The sequence below is a fragment of the Tamandua tetradactyla genome, chromosome 15 (assembly GCF_023851605.1).
Source record: "Tamandua tetradactyla isolate mTamTet1 chromosome 15, mTamTet1.pri, whole genome shotgun sequence".
Classification (NCBI taxonomy): Eukaryota; Metazoa; Chordata; class Mammalia; order Pilosa; family Myrmecophagidae; genus Tamandua; species Tamandua tetradactyla.
The window spans coordinates 76,706,960-76,720,126 of record NC_135341.1 but is presented as its reverse complement, the minus strand read 5'-3'; the positions used below and the strand labels follow the sequence as shown (position 1 = coordinate 76,720,126).

The 13,167-nt window shown below is 36.0% G+C and overlaps 1 long non-coding RNA gene and 1 pseudogene across 1 annotated transcript in view; one reads left to right on the top strand and one right to left on the bottom strand.

Moving 5' to 3' along the window:
- The window catches only part of LOC143658064 (uncharacterized), an 82,092-nt gene that overhangs the window by 59,793 nt on the left and 9,132 nt on the right, over positions 1 to 13,167 (top strand). The window lies entirely within an intron of this gene.
- LOC143657777 (cytokine receptor-like factor 3) lies at positions 2,787 to 12,170 on the bottom strand (annotated as a pseudogene).

The window sequence follows — 13,167 nt, the reverse complement described above, 5'->3', positions numbered from 1 at the left end:
TACACGGCACTGTTGTCACAAATCTGTTGGCCAAATACACCTGGATACACAAATGAACTCTAATATTGGAATACCTGCTTCCTGCAAGCTTCGTTTTGAATGAATATTTTTCAGAGCTGCCATAGAAGGGGGCCACATTATTCCCTGAAATTTGGACCCACATGAGTTGAAAAAAACTGGACTGTGACAGATTTCCTGGTGATCACTGGGATCTTCTGTGCAGCTTATATAATATTAGGACCTGCTTTTCAAATATGAGCTTTAAGTGTATTGTGTTATTTTTACATGTCTGGAAAGGTAGGTTTAATATGGTGGAATTAATATACTGTATCACTGTAGAAGAAAATCCTACAATGACTTTTATTTCAAGGATTGTATCCTCATATTTCAGAACTAAATATTGATGTTTACTTAAACTAAAGTGTGCCCATATTCAGAATATGAGGACTTGTAATGAAAGGCACAAAGCCAATCAGAGCTTTCAGTAGTGGTCATAGTGTTAGCTGGGTTCCAAGCAGGGGGCCAACATTGTCTCAGGGTAGACTTTAAACTTGATTTGTCTTTTCAATCAGGTACTAGAATTGTTAATATTTTGAAAAGTCCACAAAAGAAAAATACTTTTTTAATGTCATAAGAGGTTACTCAGTCCTTAGGAATGGATTTTAAAATTATATTTGGCAAATTCAGATCATCTTAAATGAAAAAGTTAAGTGGAAGGCAACTATCCTACATCAGACTTCTTTTGTCAGCTAACAGTGTATAAAGGATCTTTATGGTTTAAAATTCTTTGCTTCTTTTATTTATGTTTATAGTTATTTCACCAAGAGAGACAAAGGTAGTTTTGATAATGATTAAAGTCAGTTTACAGCAGCATAAAATGGGTTTTCAAAGAAAGAAGTAATTGTGTAAAGATAAATAATAGGCTTTTAGTTTTGCTACTTGCAAAATTGGATTGTTTTGCAAGAAGTGAATAAAGGACACTGTAAATATGGTTTAAAGAGACATTCTTTGCACCAGAGAAATGAACTTTAAATAAAGAATTTTACTTTTTAAAAAAAAATCCATTGGGTCATAAATGTGAAGTTTGATTTGTGAACTCTCATTTCAGTTCCATTGGTCTATATATCTATAGTTGAGCCAGTACCATGTTGTTTTAATTACTGTAACTTTGTAATTTTTTTTTAACTTTTAGTTTTTTTAATTTTGTTTCAGACAGATGGCGATGCATCTATATTCTAGTGCATTATCTTAGCCATCACTAGCCAAAGTGAAAAGTGACTTACTTATCAGTAAAAGGCAAGGGGAAATTCCTGATCTTCTAACCAGGAATTTAACCCCCCAAATAAATCATCATACAAAAATATCAAAGTTGCTTTTCTAAACACTTTCTTTGGGTAAAAAGTACAAAAAAAAATTCACATTAAAAAAAATCTGTAGGCTGGTATAGCAAGTTAAGACCATTGTTTTTATATACTAAGTTCTTCAAATAAATATTTACATGAATTTAAGTTTTGAAAAAACAGGTCAAGTATTTATGCTGTGTGTTTGGTCCACTAAAAGATCATTTGTCAACTGATATTAAACTGCAAATTATATGCTACCAATGGTGCATGCATATAACAGAGGCTGGATATGCACATGTGCCTGTTACATACCTGTGAAATAGCTAACACTACGGTGTATGCTACTTCCATAAGTAGTTTTACCCTGTAAAAATCCCCTAGCCTATCTTCAGTTGAATTGCAAAGAGAACAAAGGAGAATACTTTTGACTATAGTAGACATTTGCTCAGGATTTTTTAAAATGCAAGCATTGTAATGCTTTTGGGTCTTAAAGATTATTGGACATAAGATTAAAGTCAACACTTCTTAGAAAATATCTGACATGGAGAGAATATTCAACATACTTATGCAGAGAGGACATGAGTGAATGTATATCAAAGAACACCAGCTTCTGTCTCGTCTATTTCTGTTGTTTTATTCTAGTTTTAAATGGCCTTGGATCCTTAAAATATGATGATTTAATAAAATAATATTATATTAACTTTTTTCTATTTTAGAAACCAACTTTCAAAACAATTTGATTTTTTTTTTTTTTTACATGGGTAGGCACCAGGAAATGAAGCTGGGTCTCCGGCCTGGCAGGCAAGAACTCTGCCACTGCACCACCATTGCCTGCCCTAAAACAATTTGATTTTTATTATGACATGTTATTTCAATTGACACTATGCTAAAAATAAAATTGGCTGCAATATGTTTTTCACAAAATTCGAGTATCATTTTGCTAAAATATTCCAAAATGAATTCAGTTAACATTTTTCATTTCCAATCACCTGAGAGATGAATCCAACTATTTTTATCAATTACAACCAAACTGGGCTGAGAACGACTACGTTAAAACCCTGCAAACCTAAACCACTCATCCAAAAATCTAAAACACTAACATTTTCCATCCAGGAGAGAAAAATGAGCATCTGAAGTAAAGAGAACCACATGATTGCTCAAGTAACCAATCAAAAACCACTTCTCTGTTATTTGAGCTAATAGTTACTGGAAGCTTGAAGTTTCCCCCTTTACTGGTGGTTCCTAGAGTCACAGTTTCAATGTCAAACCTGACAGTGGATCCAGAAATAACTTTAGGCAACTGATTAGTCATTTCTTTTCCATTTTCAAAAACTGCACCATTTGTACTAATATGCACTGCTTGATCCCACTGCAAAGAGCCATATCCATTCTGTTTTTCTGCACACTCCTATACTGTTTCTTCTGTCTGGTTGTCCTACAGTTTCAACTCTTATAACATGGTACTATGATGCCTCCAGGTTTTTCTATTAGTTCTGCTACCTGAACTAGAGGGAGAGATGCTACTGTTCCATGGTTAGGAATATGATCTTTAACTATGTGAAGAATTGAGCCATCCAACTGAGCAGATAAACAGAACACATCAACCATTTAAGGAGCTTCTGGTAAGCTGTCCAGCTGAATATGAGAGGCCGCTTGGGTAAAACTCCAGTTTGTCGTTCTGTTCTTCCGCACCACCAAGAATGGCGGTCTCACTGGTATCCTGAGAAATGAGCGAGGCTCCTTGGACTCCTACCTTCTCGGACTAAGTCCTCTGCAGTGTTAACTCCGTGCTCTATGAGCTTCTTGCAGTTGTCTAGTGGCTTAATGGTCTCCTGCTCAATGGTGTCTACTTCTTGCAAAAGGGTCACCAATTACTCATCCGCGGGTTTCTTAAATCATTAAAATGCTGTTTGAGGACATCACTTGTCTGCGATGCACTCTCTTTAATCTCGGTGCCTTCCGCAACCCCCGCAGCAACCTGGCCCAGCTCCCGCGGGCCGCCACCCCGTTTTCAATGGCCACCTGCAGTAGCAGCTCGGTTTGGCTCCAGCTTCATCACACCCCTAGTCCTGCCCCGCGGATTTGGGGCACGGCTGTGCCGCCTCGCGTGGCCTTGTTCAGGTGGAAGCGCTGCCACGCCACCTGTAATAAATTGTAAGATCACCGCGTGTGTCCTCCAACTTCATTCTTTTTCATTATGCCTTTGACTGTTTGGGGCCTTTGCCTTTCCATATAAATCTGATGATTGGCTTTTCCATTTCTGTAAAGAAGGTTGTTGGAATTTTGATTGGATTTGCATTGAATCTGTAAATCAATTTAAATATAATTGACATCTTAACAATATTCAATCTTCCAATCCATAAATATGGAATGTCTATTTATTTAGGTCTTTCTTGATTTCTTTTAGAAATGTTTTGTAGTTCATTCTTTGTGTGCCAGTCCTTTACATCCTTGATTAGATTTATTCCTAGATATTTGATTTTTTTAGTTGCTATTGCAGATGGAATTGTTTCTTGATTTCTTCTTCAGATTGTTCATTGGTAGTGTATGGAAACACTACTGAATTATGCATGTTAATCTTGTACCCTGCCACTTGGCTGAATTCATTTATTACCTCTAGGAGATTTGTTGTTGATTTTTGAATCACAAATGGTGAAAGTTGTGCTTCTTCCTTTCAAATTTGATTGTCTTTTATTTTTTTTTCTTGCCTAATTGTTCTGGCTAGAACTTGCAGTTCAATATTAAACGAGCAGTGCTGATACTGGGCATCATTCTCTTGTTCCTGATCTTGGAGAGAAACATTTCAGTATTTCAGTATGTTATCTGCGGGTTTTTAATATAATGTCTTTTATCATATTGAAGAAGTTGTCATTATTCCTAGAGTTCCAAGTGTTTTTATCAAGAAGAGGTGCTGGATTTTGTCAAATGCCTTTTCTGAATCAATTGACATGATCATGTGTCCCCCCCCCCATTCTGTCAATATGATGTATTACATTAATTGATTTTTTTTTTAATGTTGACATACTCTTGAAAACCTGCAATAAATTCTACCTGATCATGGTATATAATTCTTTTAATGCACTATTGGATTCTGTTTGCTAGTACTTTGCTGAGGATTTTTGAGTCTATGTTCATAATGGATATTGGTCTATAATCTTTTCTTATGGTATTTTTATCTATCTTTGGTATGAGGGTAATATTGGCCTCTTGAATGAGTTAAGGAATGTTTCTTCCTCTTTAATTTTTTGGGAGGGTTTGAACAAGATTGGTGTTCATTCTTCTTGGAACTTTGATAAAATACTCCTCTGAAGCCATCTGGTCCAGGGCTATTTTTTTGTTGGGAGGTTTTTGATACTATTCAATCTCAACTAATTATTGGTCTGTTAGGATTTTCTATTTTTTCTTGAGTCAGTGTAGGTCGTGTGTGTGTTTGTAAGAATTTGTCCATTTCATCTAGGATATTCAATTCATTGGTGTACAGTTGTTCATAGTATTCTCTTATAGTCTTTTTTATTTCAGTGGGTTTGGTAGTAATGTTCCCCTTTTCATTCCTGTTTTTAGTCATTTATGTCCTCTCTTTTTTACTTTATCAGTGTGACTAAATGTTTGCCAATTTTATTGATTTTTTCAGAAAATCAACTTTTGGTTTGTTAATTCTATTGTAGTATTCTATTTCATTTATCTCCATTTAATCTATGTTATTTCCTTCCCTCTGCTTAGTTTGGGTTTAGTTTGCTCTTGTTTTTGTAGATCCTTCAGTTTTGAGGTGAGGTCTCTGATTTGAGATTTTTTCCCCCTTTTTAATGTAGGCATTTAGAGGTATAAATTTCCCACTCAGCACTGGCTTTGCTGCATACCATAAGTTTTGGTATGTTGTGTTTCCATTTTCATTCCTATTCAGATATATCCTAATTTCTCTTGCCATTTCTTCTTTGACCCATTAGTTGTTTAAGCGTATGTTGTTTAATTTCCACAGAATCATACATTTTATTCTCTTATTGACTTCTAGTTTCATTCCAGTTATCAGATGCTTTCGATATTTTTGAATTTATTAATACTTGTTTTGTGACCTAACATATGATCTATCCCAGAGAATAATCTATATGCACTAAAGAAGAATGTGTATATACTGCTGTTGGGTGAAGTGTTCTATATATGTCTGTTAGGTCTGGTTGGTTTAGAGTATTATTCAAGTTTTCCATTTCCTTATTGACCTTCTTTCTAGTAGTTCTATCCATTATTGAAAGTGGTATATTATTATAGTCTACCTCTATTAATGTAGAGTCATCTATTTCTCCCTTCAAATCTGTCAATATTTCTTCATATATTTGGGGGCTTTGCCATTAGGTGCATATATATTTATACTTGTTATGTCTTTTTGTTGAATTGATCCCTTAATCAATATAAAATGACCTTCTTTGTCCCTTGTAACAATTTTTGTCTTAAACTCTAATTTTTTGGGGGGTGGTGGTGCATTGTCCGGGAATCAAACCCAGGTCACCCGCATGAAAGGCGAGCATTCTACCACTGAACCACCTGTGCACCCTTTATATTGTATTTTTTCTTATATTTTAAAATGGCTACCCCACAGCTCTCTCTCTTTCTCTTTACTTTTGCATATTATATATATATATTTTTTTTTCTTCCTTCCCCTTTCAACCTGCTTATGTCTTTGAATTTACAGAATAAATTTGGGTCATGCTTTTTAACCTATTTTTCCAATCTCTGCCTTTTGAGTGAAGAGTTTAATTCTTTACATTTAAAGTAACTGCTGAAAATGAAGGACTTAGCTCTGCTATTTTGCTCTTTAGGTTTTGCAAGTCTTCACCTTCTTTTGTTTTTGGACTCTCTTCTCATTTCTTTCTGGATATATTTTTCATATATTATCTTTGTGGCTAACATAGAGTTAAAATTTATTATCCTAAATATATTGCAATATTTTTTATTTGATGCCAACTTAACTTCAATAGCATGCACATACACTATTCCTATACCCCCACCTTTTTTTGTACTCATTACCAATTATATCTTTGTGCATTGCATGTCCAAAACCAGAGATTTATCATTACTTTTTATACATTTGCATTTTAACACTTGTAAGTAAGAAGTGGAGTAACATACTAAAATTGTACTATACAGTACAATATTACTGACATTTATAATTACCGAGATGGTTACCTTTACTGAATGTCTTTATGTTACTTTGAACCACTGTTTAGTGTCCTTCCGTTTCAGTCTGAAGAACTCCCTTTAGTATTGCTTTGTTGGGCAATATACTCTTTCAGCTTTTGTTTATCTGGGTATGTCTTAATCTGTCCCTTATTTTTGAAAGAAAGTCTTGTTGGATATAAAATTCTTGATTGGCCATTATTATCCCTCAGCGTGTTGAGTATTTCAACCCACCAACTCCTTGTCACCATGGAGGTACTTAGTCTAATTGAGACTCCCTTGAATATACATGTTGCTTTTCTCTTGCAGCTTTCAGAATTCTCTTCTTTGCATTTGGCAATTTGACCACCATGTGCTTGGGCATATATCCTGTTTGGTCTCTGATGACTTCTTGGATGTGCATCTTCACGTCTTTTGTCAAGTTTGGCAAGTTTTCTGTCTTTATTTCTTTGAAGATTTCTTCTGTTCCTTTCTCTCCTTCTCCCTCTGGGATTCCCATAAAGAGTATAATGTTAATGGTGTCTCATAGGTCTCTTAGGTTACTTTTACTTTTTCTAATTCATTTTTCTTCCTGCTCTTCAGCCTAATTCATTCCAATAATCTTGTCTTCAAGTTCACTGATTCTTTCTTCTTTCTTCTGCCAGTTTTCCCAGTTGAAACCCTTCTAGGCATTTTTCTTTTGAGTTGTTGTGGTCTTTAACTCCAGTAGTTCTGTTTGTTTCCTTTTTAAAATCTCTCTCTTCATATTGGTCATTCTTGTTTTCCTGATACCCTTAGTTTTTTTTTCTGTATTTTCCTTCATCTCCTTGAGCATATTGAAGAACTCTTATTTTTTTAAGTCTTTATCTGTTATGTGCACAGTTTGGCTTTTGTTGATGTTTTCTGGGGGTTTGTCTTCTTCCTTCGGATATGCCATCATTTCCTGTTTCTTTGTTTGTTGTGTAATATTTTGTTGCACACTATACATTTTTTTTTTTTTTTTTTTTTTTTTTTTTTAAGGAAGGAAGGATAGAAGGAAGGAAGGGAGGAAGAAAGGGAAACATCTTTAAACATTTTCTTATTTTATTATATTTTGTTTGTTTGTTTGTTTTTTACATGGGCTGGGGCCGGGAATCGAACCGGGGTCCTCCGGCATGGCAGGCAAGCACTCTTGCCCGCTGAGCCACCGCGGCCCGCCCGCACACTATACATTTTAATATTTTAAAATATCAATTCAGATTTAGTCCTGAGCTGTCTGTTTCTTGAGGTTGTAACAGCTAGTGATATGACAGAGCTTTTCTTGAGTGCCAGGAGCTAATTAAAAAATCGTGCAAACCAATGCAAAAAGAAAAAAAAAACTTTCAGTTTTTCAAATTGGCTTTGCATTAGCTGGTGCTCTCCTTGCTAGCCCTCCTGTCAAGTTGCAAGCAAAAGTGCAGGGTCCTCCCTGTCTTCTCTGGCCCAGTGTCTTGTCCTGGGCTTGTGCCTGGTAGTAGCATTAGGAGTTAGTTCCCCTATTCATAGCAATTTGAGTGCCTCCTCAACCATCCAGGAAACAGATCTTCTCTCACTCTCCAGGGTGGTCCATCACAGGACTTAAAGCAGGTTAGCCTTTGCTCCAAGCTCTCTGATTCAATTGCTCCTTACACTGCTTTGGCTGTCAAATTGCTTTTGCCTAGAGAACAAATTCTGGGAGAAGGTATGCTGGAGAGGAGTTTTATAAGTTAGTCTTTTCCAGCTGGAAGAAGGCTGGGGATCCACAAAGGGGGCACCAGCTGTTTCCACATTGCCCTGGGGTGGATGAGGGGGCGAGGGAGGTGAGTGCAAGTATGTCAGGAGCTTCTCCTGTGACTCTTTGACGCTGTGTTTTCTCAATTTGGCACTTGCCCTATAAATGCAGACCTTGACTGTTTTCCGTGAGTTTGAGCAAGGTTCTTTAAGGCTCTTCTGCCTCGTTTGCCTGGTTGAGGTAGGAACAATGGCCACCTTCAGAGCTGGACATCCCCGTTATCTGAAGTAGCTATTCAAAAGCAGTAATAAGCTATCCGACCACACACCCTTGGATGTTGGGGAACTAGGTCTTTAGATCCCACCCTGGCGCCAGGAAGCTGCACCAGGGGCTGAAGTTGAGTACCTTACTGCTGCCTGTGGTGAATCTGGGAGATGGGCAATGGTACCCGCTAACTGGAGAGTGCATTTCACTGGTATTCTGTGAATTTATCAGCCTCTTTGTCCTGTTCTTCCCCAGATGCCACACTGTGTTCTAGACTCTGGAGTTTCAAAATAATTTATTCACAGAGTTTCTAACTATTTAATAGTTGCTCTGGTGGAGGGACTGGTTCCTAGAGCTTCTACTCTGTATCTTTCCAGAATCTTCAAACTTCATTACTATTTATGGCTGAGTAATATGTCATTCAGTGTATGTGCCACATATTGTTTACCAGTTCATCTATTGATGGACACTTGGGATTTTTCTACCTTTAGTCTATTGTAAATAATGCTGTTATGAACATAGGTATATAAATATCTGTTTGTGTACCCACTTTCAATTCTTTCGCATATGTCCCTAAGACTGGAATTGCATGGTCATATGGTAATTCTGTGTTTACCACAGCAGCTGAACAATTTTTCATTCCCACCAGCAATGCATGAGGGTTCCAATTTCTCCACATCCTTGCCAACACTTGTTATTTTCCATTTAAAAAATAATAGCCATCTAAGTAGGTGTGAAGTGATATCTCATTTTTGTTTTGAGTTACATTTCCCTAATGACTAATGATATTGAGCATCTTTTCATGCACTTTTTGGCCATTTGTAAATCTTCTTGAAGACTTCAGAAATGTCTCTTCAGGGGGCTTGGACCATTTTTTAAATTGGGTTGTCTGCTGAATGGTAGGTGATCTTTATATGCATTATATATAAATATATTCGTGGATATTAAATCCTTATCAGAGATACGATTTGGAACTGTTTTCCCACTTTGTAGGTTATCTTTTCACATTCTTGAAAATGTCCTTTGATCACAAAAGTTTTTAATTTTTATGAAGTCCAATTTATGTATTTTTTCTTTTTTTGCTTGTATTTTTGTTGTCATATGTAAGAATTCATTGTCAAATCCAATGTCATGACAATTTTCCTTGTTTTCTTTTAAGAGATTTATGATTTTACCTCTTATATTTGGTTCATTGATCCACTTTGAATTAATTTTTGCATATGGTAAGAGAGGTCCAACTCTATTCTATCACATGTGGAAATCCAGATTTCCCCTCCATCATTTACGGAAGAGAATAGAGGTGTTGTCTTTCAAAATAGATGTCAAAATCTCAATGGGTGACATGTAAGTCAAGTTCTGAAGGAGGTAAAGAAGTGAATCATGCAGACATCTTGGGGGTGGGAAGAGCATTCCACACTGAGGAAACAATAAATGCAAAGGCCCTGTGGTGGGAGTATGCTTAATATGATCAAGGAACTGAAAAGTAGTGTCACTAAAGCAAGGGGAACAGTAGTAGGAGGGAAGGTCAGAGAAGTAATGGGGATCCAGACTACGCCTTGTATGCTATTCTGAGGGAAGCATTGGGAATTTGGGTCAAAGAATACTATAATATGACTATTATTTTAATAGGATAACTTTGGTGACTCTCACAGTCTTCATGGAGACAAGGATTGAAACAGGGATCCTTGTTAACAGGCTACTGACAGGTCGTTTGGGGACCGTTATGATGACGTGGAGGTGGTGAGACGTGGTTCGATTCTGAATACATTTTGAAAGCATGACTAAGTATTTGCTTACCATAAACAAGAGTGGATCTAAGTGTTGTGATTTTTAAAAACTAGCTGAGAATCCTTTGATACTCCTTCCAACATCTATGTACCTTGCCTTTGAATCTGGGTGAGCTTATGACTATTTTGACCAATAAGGTAGTGGCAGTGATGCTATGTAATCTAGGAGGTTAGGCCATAAATGACCATTCAGTTTCTGCTTGGTCTTTGGAAATATCTCCCTTTTGGTTATTCCTTCTTGGAACCCAGATTTTATGCTATAAAAAGCCAATCAACATGGAAAGACCAAGGGACAGGTGCTTCAGTTGATGATCCCAGCAGAGTCCAGCCTTTGAGTAATTCCAGCCAAAGAACCAGACGTGAGTGTGAAGAAATGTCCGGATAGTTGCAGCCCTGAGTCATTTACATTTTTCCGGCCAAAGCCTCAGACAATATGGAGATGAGACAAGCATTTCCACTGTGCTCTGTCTCAATTCCTGACCCACAGAATTTACAAAAATAGCAAATGGTTGTTGTTTAAATCACTAAGTTTGGGGTGTTTGTTACACAGTAATATATAATCAAAACACAGACTCTCTAAGTAGGCCCTTGCAGTTCAGAATATGAAGAACCACTCCTCACCTAGATTACACCTGATGGTATTGTTATGCTGTAGCTACTGAACAGCTTCCCAAGGTCTGGGGACTGAAACTGTGCCATCATTACTAATGTGTAAGTATATTTGGAATGGGTAATGGCCCTGAATTTACTATCTCCCACTAAACCAATAATAAAACCAGCCAAATACTTCAAAAGCCAAATTGGACAGATATATTCAGCAACCTGGTTCTTCCATTTATTACCATTATTTATGATCATTTTGCTTTCACTATCCTTATTTTTGTTAATATTCCCTCAAATAAGCCAAAACAAGAAAAGAGCAAATACTTTCATATAGTTCAGCTTTCAAAACTAAATGAAACATGAGATAGGCATGACTTATTTTCACATATCCAGCACCTGTGCCAGAAATTGGAAGGGACCAAAGATTCACACTAACTGAGGAAAAAAAAGCTTCATGTGTGAATTCCACATTGTCTACTGAATTATGTTCCAGGTTGGAATCATAATTCTAAACTCCTCTTCCATCATTGTGCCATGGAAGCAAGCCACTCACCAGTTACTCTGTTTCTATTTTCTCTGTTGTAAGAAAAAAAAAACAAGAGTAGCATTGTGTTGTTCTCAGGGCCTAAAAGAAAGCATCAGGCAATAGTTTTGCTAGAAATGCAATAGATAGTTTCTATTTTCTAGTTCTTTTGTGATTCAAAGAAAACTGTGTTTCTACTCATCCATTTTATAAACACTTATCAATAAACTAGTGTAACCAAGATGTTAGGATTTAGGGGTTCATTATGATTACTGAATCACTGTATAGATATTCCTTTTTACTTTATGATATATTAGAGTAGACAGAGGGAAGTATCTAAAAACTGTAAGCCAGCTGCCTTGATCTTTGATAGTGATTGTATAACCTTGTGCCTTTGTGATCGAAAAAACCTGTGACTGACCTTCACTTGTACCACTTTATCTGTTTTTTTGACCTTAGAGTCTTATGATCATTGAAGACTGTCCCTAATGTTTATTAATGAAAGGTCTTGGGTCAGCCCAGAACTAACCCAGAACTAATTCCACAGGTATCTTGATAACCTAAGCCAGATCTAACCAAAATGGGCCCACCTGCCATGTGTAGTAGCTTAGACTTGAACCTATAAGTCACCTATACCTCATTATAATACTAACAATCAGCCCATCATCATATTAAGACCACTATTTTCCTACATACATTCTGTGACTCAGCATGTAATCAATCTGCGCGTGCTCAATAGTGAGACCACATCTAATTACATCATCTGGAGCCATTGTGCTCATTATCCTACATTTTTTTTTGTGTGTGTGTTTAAATGTTATAAAGTAGTTATTTTATGCATTCATCTTTTACAATATCCACATACATCTTTAAAAAAGAAAAGCTATAATATTCAAAGTATTTTTTCTTTTTCTGACACACTATTTCTAACTTGATTGCTCTCTCCCTTTCTTTTACCATCTTTAGGCTTTTATTGATATTCAGTTCATTTATTTTGTAACAGATTAACTGAAAATACTGTTGGATGTGGAAATTTTTTTTTATTAATTAAAAAAAAATTAACTAACACATAGAAATCATTCCTTTCTACATATGCAATCAGTAATTCTTAATATCATCACATAGATGTATGATCATCATTTCTTAGTACATTTGCATCGATTTAGAAAAAGAACTAGCAAAACAACAGAAAAAGATATAGAATGATAATATAGAGAAAAAATAAAAATAATAATAAAAATAAAAAATAGAAAAAATATATAAAAAAGAAAAAAAGGAAAAAGAAAAAAACAAAAAACACAAACAAACAAACAAACAAAAACTATAGCTCAGATGCAGCTTCATTCAGTGTTTTAACATAATTACATTACAATTAGGTAGTATTGTGCTGTCCATTTTTGAGGTTTTGTATCTAGTCCTGTTGCACAGTCTGTATCCCTTCAGCTCCAATTACCCATTATCTTACCCTGTTTCTAACTCCTGATGGTCTCTGTTACCAATAACATATTCCAAGTTTATTCTCGAATGTCGGTTCACATCAGTGGGACCATACAGTATTTGTCCTTTAGGTTTTGGCTAGACTCACTCAGCATAATGTTCTCTAGGTCCATCCATGTTATTACATGCTCCATAAGTTTATTCTGTCTTAAAGCTGCATAATATTCCATTGTATGTATATACCACAGTTTGTTTAGCCACTCGTCTGTTGATGGACATTTTGGCTGTTTCCATCTCTTTGCAATTGTAAATAATGCTGCTATAAACATTGGT